Source organism: Macrobrachium rosenbergii, chromosome 27 (genome assembly GCF_040412425.1).
Source record: "Macrobrachium rosenbergii isolate ZJJX-2024 chromosome 27, ASM4041242v1, whole genome shotgun sequence".
Lineage (NCBI taxonomy): Eukaryota > Metazoa > Arthropoda > Malacostraca > Decapoda > Palaemonidae > Macrobrachium > Macrobrachium rosenbergii.
The window spans coordinates 31,964,509-31,979,413 of record NC_089767.1 but is presented as its reverse complement, the minus strand read 5'-3'; the positions used below and the strand labels follow the sequence as shown (position 1 = coordinate 31,979,413).

The following is a 14,905-nucleotide window of genomic DNA, read 5'->3' as shown; positions in this document are numbered from 1 at the left end:
AATAATATTATTAATATTATTATTATTATTATTATTATTATTATTATTATTATTATTATTATTATTATTCCAAATGAATACGTTTTATTAAACGCTATGTGAGCTTACAGCTTTTAAATAAAGATTTATCTTTTAGATTAAACCTTATTCAGATGGCAGTCAGCACTGCAGTTCCATTATTGCAGTTAAATAAGTCAATCGATCATTTATAACCAAACACTGCGACGCAAGAAGAAATAATAAACTAATTAAGATAAACATCAATTAGTAATTAAATCAGGTGACGGCTCCGCCTAGCTTGGGAAGTCAATTTCCATTTCGACTTTCTGTCCATAACTCTCCCCGTAAGGGGCCACTGCCGTCAGTGTACCTCATACGGCGCACTGCAGGCATGACTTAAGGTTCTTTCCAGATTCCCTTCGACCCCAGGCTGCAGCCCCTTTCATTCCTTTTACTGCACCTCCGTTCACATTCTTTCTTTCATGTTACTTTCCACTCTCTCCTAACAATCGATTCATCTTCCATCATTCCTGCGTATGACAAAAAAAGAAAAAGATAAAAAAGACAGGTAATTTAATCCTTTCTGTTGGGTACAGGAAGCCTCTTCAAAAGACAAGAAAAACATTACCGGTTTTGGGGTAACCCAGAAACATAGGCAGTTGTCCCACTTTTGTTTTTTTTTTTATATATAAATATTTTTTTGTTTTGTTTTTGTCACCTGTGCTTTTTTCGGTGAGCAGAAAAATGTTCGGTAATGCCAAATGTTTGTGCGTTTTTTTTTTAGTGTTTTTTCAATGTAATTTATTTTGTAGGGAGAAAAGTACTGCCAAATGTTAGTGTGTGTGTGTGTGTGTTTTTTTTTGTCACTTGTGTTTTTTTCGGTAAGGAGAAACGTTTCGTATTGTCACATGGTGTGTCTTTCATTTTTTTAACCTAGCTATTTTTTTTATCAGCAAGGAGAAACGTAGGCAGTTGGGTTTTTTTACCTGTGTTTTTTTCAGTAAGGAGAAACGGTTCGTATTGTCAAATGTTGGTGGTTGCTTTTCAGTGGTTGCTTTTTCTTCGATATTCAGATTCAAAGATTCAAAGGTCATTGTTTTCTTCACCTATTTTTTCTTCGTTGAAGATATTCTGACTCAAAGAACAGTGTTTTTTTCGGTCACCTATGTTTTTTCAGTAAGGAGAAACGTTTCACATTGCCAAATGTTGGTGTGTTTTTCTAGTGACTGTTTTATTCTTCGTCGTCAATATTCAGATTCAAAGATTCAAAGGAAAATTTTTTTAATTGGTCACCTAATTTGTTTTTAGTAAGGAGAAATGTTTCGTATTGCCAAATGTTGGTGTTTTTTTCTTCAATGTTGATACTCAGATTCAAAGTTCAGTGTTTTTTGAAGTCATAATTATATTGCATCAGTGATGGTAATAAAATTTTAGTATTCCTATTGGCAACTCCCTTGGTTTTTGGCAACTATATTTGAATTAGTATTCTACACCAATTCTGAGCAGCAAAATGTTACAAATAAGATACAGTTGTAGAAAGATCTGTAGGGAGTGTAGAAAGTAGCTACTGTAATAGGTGAATGTAGGCTTGGTTTACACACACACACACACATACTAACAGCACAAATAACTTTTAGTTTACTTTAGTCAAATAAATGCCGCCTATTCAGATTCAGTGCTGATGAGGGGTGTAATTGCCCTCTTTCCATAGTTCTTGAGGAAATTTTATAAAAAATATGTGGACCTTTAAACAGAATATTACAAGTTGCAATTATTAGCATTTTTCCCCTAATCTCTTGCTATCCTACTGGCTCTATTCTATCCGACCGTCCCACATGAAAAGTAAACAAAAAAATTAAACAAAACTTAACCAATCTTGCTCTCTCATTTCTATCCCGGCGTTAAATCTAAACAAAAAAATGAAACAGAACTCTACTGACATAAAATACACGAAGCATGTTATTCTCAGTAAAAGATAGTCTTGAGAATGCGTCATGTACCTGTTCTCGCTGTTATGTTCTCGGGTAACGGGTAAGCCTCATACCTCTTAATCTCGTTCACAAAAGGCATTAATGTGTTGCAATGCTTTAGTTTGCCTTAACTGGTCATATATTTTTTTTAATGAGTGTTTGTATGTTGCGAGGGATAACAAGCACGTTAAAAGAAGAAGTTGTTACGGTGTCAGGTTATCGACAGGTGAATGAGTGAGTCATACATTTGAGATTAATTAAAATGTAAAGAGAATTCGTAGGCCAAGGCCGGAACAACGTCCTAACCTATATATATTCCGGAACTATTGTACGCGTTATCTATCTATCTATATATATCTATATATCTATATATATATATATATATATATATATATATATATATATATATATATATATATATATATATGTATACTTTTACAATATATATATATATATATATATATATATATATATATATATATATATATATATATATATATATATATATATATATATATATATATATATATATATATATATATATATATATATATATATAAAGACAAAATCCACGAAGGAAAGAGAAACAATGAACAGTGGAGTGCTGCGAGGTCTTTCGACTGTCGTCCTTTACTGAGATGCTAAGTAAAAGGGCGACAGTCGAAAGGCCTCGCAGCACTCCATTGTTTCTCTTTCCTTCGTGCATTTTGTCTTTATTTATATATTCATCACGTTCCATATTTTCATGATTCAGTTATACACACACACACACACACACACACACACACACACACACACACACACATATATATATATATATATATATATATATATATATATATATATACATATGTATGTATGTATACATACATACGTTCATATACATACAAAATACATATATTGTATCATATATATACAAAATATATATATATATATATACATATATATATATATATATATATATATATATATATATATATATATATATATATTATACGTGAGTTTCTGTAAATCTTCTTTTGCGTTTATTCATGACTTGCACATCGTATATACACAAGTTATATACTTACATATTTACGTAGCACGTACACTAAACACAAAAGTCACTTTCTAAAAGACTGAAAATTCATGACGTATAGTTATGCATTTCTTCTTTTTTGTTTACCTTTCGTGCAATGGACAGACAGCAGATCAATTGGAAGAAGAGAAACTGCAATTGGAATGTTGATGTATCAACTCATTTCCTGTCCGCAAGCCACACAAAAAAAAAAATAAAAAGGAAATTCCTCATTATCTCTTCCCTTTTGTCACAATGGTTATTGAGACCAACTTTCCCAGGAGAAGAAATCCCTCAACTTGATATTGTTGTATGAGTCCTGTGTGTGTGTGTGTATTTGTGTTTATGCTCTGTGTAAGGCCCAACTGCATAGGTTAGTTCCTTGTTTTTCTTGTAGTGTGGTTTTACCTTGTATTTTAGTAATTTATTTAAAATATTGACTATTTTTCTATTAATTTCCTAATTTATCTTTTTTATTTCCAATAACTGGTCTCTTCTTTCCATGCATGCAAGTAAAAGTTGGGATGTATGATAAAGATTTTTGAACCGACTCTCCTTTATGGAAATATAGTTTTGTTCTCGAGTTTGAAGGGATGAGAAGAATTTTTAACCAACACTCCTTTATGGAAGTCAAGTTTTGCACTTGAGTTTGGAGGGATGAGAGGATTGGTTAACCAGCGCTCCTTTATTGAAGTAAAGTTTTGCTCTCAAGTTTGTAGAGATCAGAAGATTTTTTAACCAACGCTCCTTTATGCTAGTCAAATTTTCCTCTCAAGTTTCAAAGGATGAGAAAATTTTTTAACCAACGTCCCTTTATGGAAGTCAAGTTTTAAGCTTGGGTCAAGGTCAATTTTATTTACAAGTTGACAGTTTCGTAAAGAAAATTTAATCAGGTGAATGCTAATTTAATCAATGTATTTAATGGCCCTTATTTTATTAGTAATTTGAAGCATTTGCTGACTTTTCCCAACGAAAAATGTGGCACAAAACGAGCTCCTCGGCATTTCCTTGTCTTTCATCTCTATAAAACTTAAATTTTACTTTCGATTCCTATATATACTTTTTTCCCCTAAGATATAATTGCACAGTAACGTGATGTTTGTTTCGAAATCTTTAGGAACCATTTTTATTATTTTCATTTTTATTAGTTTTTTTCTTCAGAGTCTGTTTGGCTTCAATTATAGATGAAATTTAATACCCCGTGCTGCTATCGATGATGGTTGAGAGAGAGAGAGAGAGAGAGAGAGAGAGAGAGAGAGAGAGAGAGAGAGAGAGAGAGAGAGATTCCTGTCACAATCAGGTCAAATTTCCAGCGCACAACTACATCATGAATCTGTTGACCCAAAGCAAATTTAATGTCCAAATAGAGAGAGAGAGTCTGCTTAGCCCAAGAGCTAATAGACGATCATTACTTACTTTTCTTACCAGATAACATCTCTATTGGACTTTGCTTTTTCTCTCTGATGATAGATTTCTCTCATCTCAGCCACGACGCTGTCACTCATTTTTCTTTGTAATTCACGGGTTTTATCAGTTTTTATAAAGGTGTCTTCTTTCCTTCAAACCTGGGTTGGAAAGAGTTGCTAGTAAGTGTCCATTTCTACTTTCTTTTCGTAAAACCCTAAATAATATTTCTGTCTGTAGCAAAGTCTTTATGACAAGAAAGTAGATCTTCAAGAATTTATCTTTTATAACATTGTCATCTTTCTTCAAACCTGGGCTGGAAAGAGGTGCTTGACTATCCATTCCTACTTCCCTTTCAATAAACCTCTCAGTAATATTTATCTGTATAGTAGATATACAATCATTTGTATAATAAAAACTTATGAACTAATTTTCACGAAGATGACTTTTATAAGACCAAAGTCAAGTTGTATGTCAGTAATTAGCAAAATCAGTATAATGAATAAAAATCAGTGTTATGAGTGAGAATTTCCCAAAATAAAAAGCAACACGTAATTAATGGAATATTGCTAAGGTCAACATAGCTCACTTTAATATGAATCTTCCCAGGGATAATTCGGAATTTTTTTAACATTACCAGAATTTTATTTATAGTTTTTCGTGTTCCAAGTACTTCTTTTTGTTAGCCACATTAAAACTGGGTTGAAGCAAAGCCAGTGTAACGTATAACTCATTCAAGAAGCAAATATTAACAACAAAACTTTAGTTTTATACTTAACAGTCCATAAAAAAGTTTTTAAGAACAAAATTTCACTATTAATAATTACGATTAGGCACTGATGATTAAATGATCCTGTATCTCATCTGAAAAGAGGTTTTAAGGCCAGTCTGTTCAAAACCGTAACTAATTTCGGCCTCTAATATGTAGCTGTACCCTCATCAGTCTTGAAAGAGCTTTTTAATGGCATACTTCCAAAGGTAATTACCAGTATTAGACAGTAATATTCATCTTTATCTTTATAAATTCACAAAATATAGTCTTAAAAAATTGTTTATCACCAAGATACCAAGCAGTTGAACGTATATTTGTGTTGTCAGTTCAGGCAAAGGCTTGGGAATATATGTCAGTGAACAGAACAACAAAGGCTTGGGAATATATGTCAGTGAACAGAACAACAATTATGTGATTAAACTCTAAAATGTAATATTTTTTTTATGTACGTGACGCCAAAACACTACCAATAAATAATAATTAATTTTGTCCTATCAGAATAGGATTCTGTGAAAAGTTAACTCAAAGTAACTTATGAAACTTTATCTCCACCACGGAAAAGGAGAACAGAGAGAGACCCAGCCCCAGCCCACCAGCACCCCTCTACGTAACGTCCTAATAATTAATTAATTAATTAATTTCGTCCTATCGGAACAGGATTTCATTAAAAGTTAGCTCAAAGTAGCCTCTAAAACTGAAAAAAAAATTATAAAAACAAAGCAATAAAATCTCGATACGTTATCTCTACCAAGGGGAAAAGAAACAGAGAGAGACCCAGTCCCCAGCCCCCAGGCACCCCTCTACGTAATGCCCCTCATTCTTCTCTTCCTCCTCCTCCTCCTCCTCCTGGGCTATCAGCCCTTTAAAAGCTGCCTGGAGGAGGAGCCCTAATCTTTGTAGAGGGAAGAGAAGGAGATAGGGAAGAGGGTTTCCCCTCTACATCGATCAAGTATTAGTTTGGGAAGAAGGATATATCTAGGGCAGTAGGGCAGGGGGAGGTATTGACTAGATGTTGGCGGGGATGAGGGAGGGGGAATGTTGGAAGACCATTGAAAAGGCTTGCGAGTGGAAGGCAAATATTCCCTTTCCTCTCTCTCTCTCTCTCTCTCTCTCTCTCTCTCTCTCTCTCTCTCTCTCTCCATCGATTAATAAATATATAAACACACAGCACTGCGTGTATATATGAATGCGCAGGCATTTGCATGTAATTTCATTTTCAAAATAGTTATAAAAGGGCTATGTTGCATGTATATTTCTCAAAGCACGAGAATGTACAAAAATTCTCTCTCTCTCTCTCTCTCTCTCTCTCTCTCTCTCTCTCTCTCTCTCTCTCTCTCTCTCTCTCTCTCGTGTAGTAAGTATGTACACACATACACATATGGGTGTAAGCGTAAATGCATGGAAATTAATTTTCATATTTTCATAATAGTTCTCAAAACGGCCATATTGCATGTCTATGCCTCGGAGCACGAAGAATACACATTAAAACAAATCTCTCTCTCTCTCTCTCTCTCTCTCTCTCTCTCTCTCTCTCTCTCTCTCTCTCTCTCTCTCTCTCGATGTTACGCAACTCCGCAAACATCGCCCGCAGCCTTTAGAAGTCAGAAGAGGTGACAAACAAGGAGGAACATGAAAGGAAAACCACGAAGCAACGGATCCCAAAGAAGCGCTGGTGATATGTCGAATGTCGAGGGAAGTGAGGAACTTTGGAAAATTCCTATAACTGCTGATGTTGGTGTTATTGTTGTTTTCTCTGGGTTTATAATCATGATGATTATCGTTTTTTAATGTGATCTCTTTTTTCTGTACTTCCCATTACCTTCCGTTACTTGTTTCTAATGAACACCACAATATTCTTCAGAAGCTTATTGAATTTCAAGTCAGTGGCTCTTGTTTTGGGTTTGTTCCATATGAATAGGGTTTGTCTTCTCAGTGATAATAATAATAATAATAATAATAATAATAATAATAATAATAATAATAATAATAATAATAATAATAATAATAATAATAATAATAATAATATAATGTACATTCACAAAAAATCTTACCTCATCTTAATAATAACAAGTTTGATGGTATTAGGTCAATAAAAAGATTCTTCCTCTGCATCAGAATTACAGTAAATTGATCTATTGATGAAGTGACATTATGCAGAATTTTCCAATTTCCTGTCATTAGACGAAGAACCAGTTTCAGAGGCGTTAGAAAGCTCTGCTTATCTCTTGCTGAAGAAGTCTGCAGTTTTGTTTACTCTATTCAGGATCGATGAAAGCCTGATTGATGTTCATTTTTTCATGCAAAATGCGCAAGAGAATGTCATTTGCCCCGCGACCGAGTGACCTTGTTTTTCTGATTGGAGTTCCAAAGCTGCTTCTTCATCTTTTGTTGTATTTTTCTTCTGATTGGGGTTCCAAACCTGCTCTTTAATCTTTTGTTGTATTTTTTACTACAAATTATACCTTTCTCTAATCTATTTCATCTCTTATTACAACTAAAGTCGAATTTCTCAGTGCCAGAGGTCGTATATTCCTGGCACCGTTAGAATGTGGAACAGTCTCCTTACTGAGAATGTCTTGCAGTTAAAACTCTTCAGTAGTTCAAGCTAAGATGCAGTGAATTACTACTCAGCTGCAATTCTCTTTGTATTTTAGTAATTTATTTACATTTTTATCTGTTAATTTATTAATTTGTTGATATATGTTTTTATTAAGTGATCTCTTCTTTCTTTATTTGCCATTGCCTTCTGTTACCTCTTTCAAATGAACACCGCAATGTTCTTTGGAAGCTTGAATTTCAAGTCAGTGGCCCCTGTGGTGGGCTTGTTCCGTATATTATTATTATTATTATTATTATTATTATTATTATTATTATTATTCAGAAATGAACACTATTCATATAGAAGAATCCCACCACAGGGGCCATTGAGTTGAAATTCAACCTTCCAAAGAATATTATTATTATTATTATTATTATTATTATTATTATTATTATTATTATTATTATTATTATTCAGAAAATGAACCCTATTCGTATGGAACAAGCCTATCAAAGGGGCCATTGACTTGAAATCCAACTTCTGAATAATAATAATAATAATAATAATAATAATAATAATAATAATAATAATAATAATAATGATCTTTGGAAGGTTGAATTTCAAGTCAGTGGCCTTTGTGCAGTGGTGGGATTCTTCTATATGAATAGGTTCATTTCTAAATAATAATAATAATAATAATAATAATAATAATAATAATAATAATAATAATAATAATAAGTAAACAGATAATGTTTTCAATATAACTGAATCAAATTCCTAAATCGTCTCTTGGGCCAACCGCCTTCTTCACTACCCAGAATTCCCGTCGTCATGGCAGTCTTGATGTTATTTTTTCTTTTCGGTTTCTTTCTGATGTTTTTTTTGCAACGGTAGAAATTCTTGAGAAGCGGGCCAAGGGTTATGCTTGAGTAAATTTAGGCGTTATTCGGCTCAAGGGCCCGATCTTGGGTACGTGGAAATTATTGTGTATGTGCGTGCATGTAAATGTACATGTATATTATTTATGTGTGTGTATATATATATATTATTGTATATATATATATATATATATATATATATATATATATATATATTATTGTATATATATATATATATATATATTATATATATATAAATATATATATACATATATATTTATATGTATACATGTATATACACATATACATAATTATGTGTGTGTGTGTCTCTGTGCAACATAAAGCATTTTGCGATTTTCTCTTCCGGGTCTTCGCAGGATAAATGTATCCTGTTCATTCTTCCGATAGTCTGATATTCTCTCTCTCTCTCTCTCTCTCTCTCTCTCTCTCTCTCTCTCTCGTTGCTGTAAGCCTGAATAACCAAGTAATACAATAGGCTGGTAAAACTCGTTGTTGCTTGCGGTTATTTATTGGTCCAGTTTGACAGAGATTGCGGAGTGAATTAGAAAGTCGGTGGTATATTCTGTATGACATTTTTTCCTCTTAAATAATTTGCAGTTTTAGTTTTCTGTAAAAGAAAACCATTGTGCCGGCTTTGTCTCTCCGTCCTCACTTTATTCTGTCCGCACTTTTTTTCTGTCCGCCCTCAGATCTTAAAAACTACTGAGGCTAGAGGACTGCAAATTGGTCTGTTGATCGTCCACCCTCCATTCATCAAACATGCGAAATTGCAGCCCTCTAGCCTCAGTAGTTTTTATTTTATTGAAGGTCAAAGTTATCCTCAACCATGCTTCCGGCAACGATATAGGATAGACCACCACCGGGACGTGGCTAAAGTTTCATAGGCCGCGGCTCATACAGCATTATACCGAGACCACCGAAAGATAGATGTTTTCGGTGGCCTTGATTACACGTTGTAGCGGCTGTACAGAAAACTCGATTGAGCCGAAGAAACTTCGGCTCATTTTTTATTTGATTTTTTTTTAATCTACTTTTCACCAACAAAGCCCCTGAGAGGAATTAGAAAGTCAGTGGTATAATCTGTGGGACATTTTTGCTTTTTAAACAAGTCATTGTAGCTTCGGTAAGATTATTATTATTATTATTATTATTATTATTATTACTATTATTATTATTATTATTATTATTATTATTATTATTATTATTATTATTCAGAAGATGAACCCTATTCTTATGGAACAAGCCCACCACAGGGGCCATTGACTTGAAATTCAAGCTTCCAAAGAACATTATGGTGTTCATTAGGAAGAAGTAAGAGGAGGTAAAGGGAGATAAATAAAGAAGAGACTCCACTTATTAAAAAAGAAATAAATAAATTAATAAATTAACAAATATAAAAAAATGTATTAAAATGCAAGGAGAGTAGTATTAGGGTAGTAATGTATGGCACCTCCGCTTGAACTTCTGAAGTTCCAATTGCACGACTTCCTTTGGGAGGCTGTTGTATCCAATCGAAGTTTCCCCAGCGTGAAAATTTTCATTTTAATACACAGCCATTCCTAGGACAATTTAATACTCGCTTATAACAACCAAGAATCTCTAAAAGTTTCCTGGTTTTTGATAATTTCAGTAAATTGAGTTAGAATGATTAGTTTTGAATTTCAAGCAAAGACGCAACGCATTACAACCATAAAACAAATTCTTCTGGCATTTGGGTAGTATACTTACATTTTTATCTATTTATTAATTCATTTCTTCATTTAGTTTTTCATTTCTAATGACTGATCTCTTCTTTTTGTATATCCTATTACCTTCTGTTCTTCTTCTTCTTCTTCTTTTAACGTGCTTTTTTCCCATTTACTTCTTTCAATTGAACACCATAATATTCTTTGGAAGTTTCTTGAATTTCAAGTCATTGGCCTTTGTGGCGGGCTTGTTCCATGTGAATAAGGTTAATCTTCTGAATAATAATAATAATAATAATAATAATAATAATAATAATAATAATAATAATAATAATAATAATAATATAGAAAGTGGAGAATCTAGATTCTACCAGATAAATTCCCTGAGGGAACCCATTTGAGTGTTCTCACATATCATCTGCAATAAAAAAAATTGTCTGTCATTGAGGAAGTGTTTCCTCTATAATCTAAGTGTAGATTTCTTGGTTTACTTGTAGGTTTTCAATATAGTTTTTTTCCTTTATTCAGTCAAGACCGGTAGGTCCTTTTTAGAAAATGTTTTTTCTTATTCAACTTTTTCTTTATTGTAGACCATTTTTTTTTTTTTTTTTAGAAATAATGTGGCTCTGTTTGGAAGGCAATACAGTTAGACGTCAGTTCTTTAGTTAAATGCTAGGAGAGAGAGAGAGAGAGAGAGAGAGAGAGAGAGAGAGAGAGAGAGAGAGAGAGAGAGACAGAGAGAGACTTCTTCAGTTAACTGTTAAGAGAAACAGAGAGGGATACTTCTTCATTTAACTGTTAAGAGAGAGAGAGAGAGAGAGAGAGAGAGAGAGAGAGAGAGAGAGAGAGAGAGAGTTAAGAGAGAGAGAGAGAGGGATAGGCCTCAGTTAACCACTTCTTCATTTAACTGTTGACTTCTTCAGTAACTGTTGCAAGGGACTTCTTGTTAACTGTTAAGAGAAACAGAAGATACTTCTTCAGTTAACTATTAAGAGAGAGAGAGAGCTCCTCCTTTCTCGTCCACGACCTGAAGAAGTGAAAACTGTGAACAAATAAACTAGGCGTAACCTGGCGCCCCCAAAGCGTTGCAGACAGCGAGACACCCACATATAAAATCACAGCGCTATATCTTTTGCTTTTACAAATCGCTTGAATTGCTTGAGTGTACAAAGTCCCTTAAGGTGGATTAGAATATTGAATAACCATTAGGGTGCGTCAGAAGTTGCTTGAAACTGACCACGACGAGGTATTGCAAGCATCAGAGATATTGCAAGCACCAGAGATATTTGCAATCACCAGAAATATTTGCAAGTACGGAGATTTAGCAAGCACCGGAGCTATTGCAAGCACTAGAGACAAGCAACAGAGATATTGCAAGCACCAGAGATATTTGCAAGCACCAGAGATATTGCAAGCACCAGAGATACTGCAAGCACCAGAGATATTTGCAAGCACCAGAGATATTTGCAAACACTAGAGATATTGCAAACAACAGATACTGCAAGCACAAGAGATATTGCAAGCACCAGAGATATGGCAAGTATCAGAAATACTGCAAGCATAGAGAGATAGCAAGCACCATATTTATTGCAAACACCAAATATTGCCAGCACGAGATATTTTACCATCACCAGAGATTTAGCAAGCAACAGAGATACTGCAAGCACCAGAGATATTGCAAGCACCAGAGAGATAGCAAGCACCAGAGATATTGTAAGTACCAGAGATATTGCAAGCACAGGAAAGATAGCAAGCACCAGAGATATTGCAAGCACCATACATACTGCAGGCACCAGAGATATGGCAAGTACCAGAAATTTTGCATGCGCCAGAGACATTGCAAGCACCAGAGATATTGCAAGCACCAGAGATATTGCAAGCACCAGAGATATGGCAAGTATCAGAAATACTGCCAGCGCCAGAGAGATAGCAGGCACCATATTTATTGCAAACACCAGATATTGCCAGCACGAGAGATTTTACAAGCACCAGAGATTTAGCAAGCACCAGAGATACTGCAAGCACCAGAGATACTGAAGCACCAGAGAGATAGCAAGCACCAGAGATATTGTAAGCACCAGAGATATTGCAAGCACGCGAGAGATAGCAAGCAACAGAGATACTGCAAGCACCAGAGATATTACAAGCACCAGAGATATTCCAAGCACCATAGATATTGCAAGCACCATAGATATGGCAAGTACCAGGGATTTTTGCAGGCACCAGAGATATTAAAAGCTCCAGAGAATAAATGTTGCAAGTGCTTGAGAGATAGCAGCACCACAGATGTTGCAAGCAACGTAGAGGATACAAGCACCAACCACCAGAGATATTGCAAGCGCCAGAGATATAGCAAGTACCAGAGGTTTTACGTGCTACAGAGATATTGGAAGCTCCAGAGATATTGCAAGCACGGCCCGGGAGAGATAGCAATCACCAGAGATACTACAAGCACCAGAGACATTGCAAGCACCAGAGATATTGTAAGTAACGTAGAGATAGCAAGCACCAAGCACCAGAAATATTGCGAGCACCAGAGATATGGCAAGTACCAGAGATTTTGCATACACCAGAGATATTGCAAGCTCAAGAGATATTGCAAGCACGGCCATGGAAAGATAACAATCACCAGAGATACTGCAAGCACCAGAGTATTGCAAGCACCAGAGATATTGTAAGTAACGTAGAAATAGCAAGCACCAGAGATATTGCATGCACCAGAGATGTGACAAGTACCAGAGATTTTGCATGCACCAGAGATATTGCAAGCTCCAGAGACATTGCAAGCACGGGAGAGATAGCAAGCACTAGAGATACCGCAAGCACCAGAGATATTGCAGGCAACCTAGAGATAGCAAGCACCAAGCACCAGCGGGCTCTGGTCATTCACCAAACAACCAGTCACAGACACTCGGGGCTGTTCAACCCGACAGCTTTCTTTTAGTTCTCAGGCAGACGAGGAGGGAGCGGATGCATTTTGGCTACACTGCTTGTGATTTCTTGCTTGCTCCCTCTCTCTCTCTCTTTCACTCTCTCTCCCCATCTGCTTTCAAGGCCTGTGTTTGTGTGTTTGTGCGTGTGTATGTTTTGTGTTTGTGCCTGTGCAAGGATTTCGTCGGAAAGGTAAGATGTGTTTCGTGCACGAATTCGTTTTATCATCTTTGTTTAAAGTTCAGTTCATTTATCATTAGTATTTTTTCGTGGTTGGATTTTGTTATATTCGTGTGATGTTGTTTATATATATATATATATATATATATATATATATATATATATATATATATATATATATATATAATATATATATGTATATATATATATGTACATATAAATACATATATACATATGCATGTGTGTGTTACATGTACCTTTATTCATTGCTCTTAAAATCTAACATTATTTCACTTTATAGTAGGAAATCTTTCTTTACAAGTTAATATACAAAAATATGTACTCACTATATATATGCAGTATATATATATATATATATATATATATATATATATATATATATATATATATATATATATATATGTATATACATATATATAAAAATATATATACTGTATATACATATACAGTATATATATATATATATATATATATATATATATATATATATATATATATATATATATATATATATATATATATATATATATGATTATTATCACTTTTGTACGTGATTCATTTATCACACATTACCACAGGTGAAGAAATAAGAGACTTTGTTTATTTATTTATTTATTTCTAAGCCATCGTCAATGGCTTGGAAATAAAGTCGAAACCGGTCAGGACCTACATCCCGTCTCTTATTTTTCAACTGTGTTTCGTACGTGACAGGAACTGACTCAGAACTGGAGAAAAAAAAACTACTCAATAGGTCAGTTCAGTTCTGGGGAAATTATTCTCTCTACAGTAGTAGTAGTAGTAATAATAATAATAATAATAATAATAATAATAATAATAATAATAATAATAATAATAACAACTAGGACCTCCAGTGCTTCTTTATAGGCTCTCTGCTTGAAGGAGAATTGAAGAAATATAACTTACTTAAGGTTGTCATTCCGGGTTTGGGGAATAATTTTTTTCTTTGCATTTTTATTCAGGAAGATGACATTGCTATGGCTGGAACAGGACCGATCTGGTTCGTGAACTGTTAGGTATGCTAGAGAGAGAGAGAGAGAGAGAGAGAGAGAGAGAGAGAGAGAGAGAGAGAGAGAGTGTCAAAAGTTGTAATACATATCTGTACAGAGAGAGAGAGAGAGAGAGAGAGAGAGAGAGAGAGAGAGAGAAGGGACGTGTTTTAAGCTATTTTCCTGTGTGGAGAGAGAGAGAGAGAGAGAGAGAGAAGGACGTGTTTTAAGCTATTTTCCTGTGTGGAGAGAGAGAGAGAGAGAGAGAGAGAGAGAGAGAGAGAGAGAGAGAGAGAAGGGACGTGTCCTAAGCTATTTTCCTGTTTGGAGAGAGAGAGAGAGAGAGAGAGAGAGAGAGAGAGAGAGGACGTGTCAAATGTTAATAAAATATCTGTAGAGAGAGAGAGAGAGGGGGGGACGTGTCCCATGCTATTTTTCTA

The 14,905-nt window shown here is 34.5% G+C and overlaps 1 protein-coding gene across 3 annotated transcripts in view; it reads left to right on the top strand.

Annotated features, from left to right (window-relative positions):
- Window positions 1-14,905, top strand: part of LOC136853565 (arylsulfatase B-like) — a 100,690-nt gene that overhangs the window by 69,925 nt on the left and 15,860 nt on the right. The window contains exon 1 of one of the 3 annotated variants that reach the window (XM_067129294.1): window positions 13,114-13,449. The exons of the other annotated variants lie outside the window; for them this stretch is intronic. The gene's annotated coding sequence lies outside the window, so the exon portion shown is untranslated. Of the gene's footprint in view, window positions 1-13,113; window positions 13,450-14,905 lie in introns of those variants that run through there. 3 annotated transcript variants of the gene reach the window in all.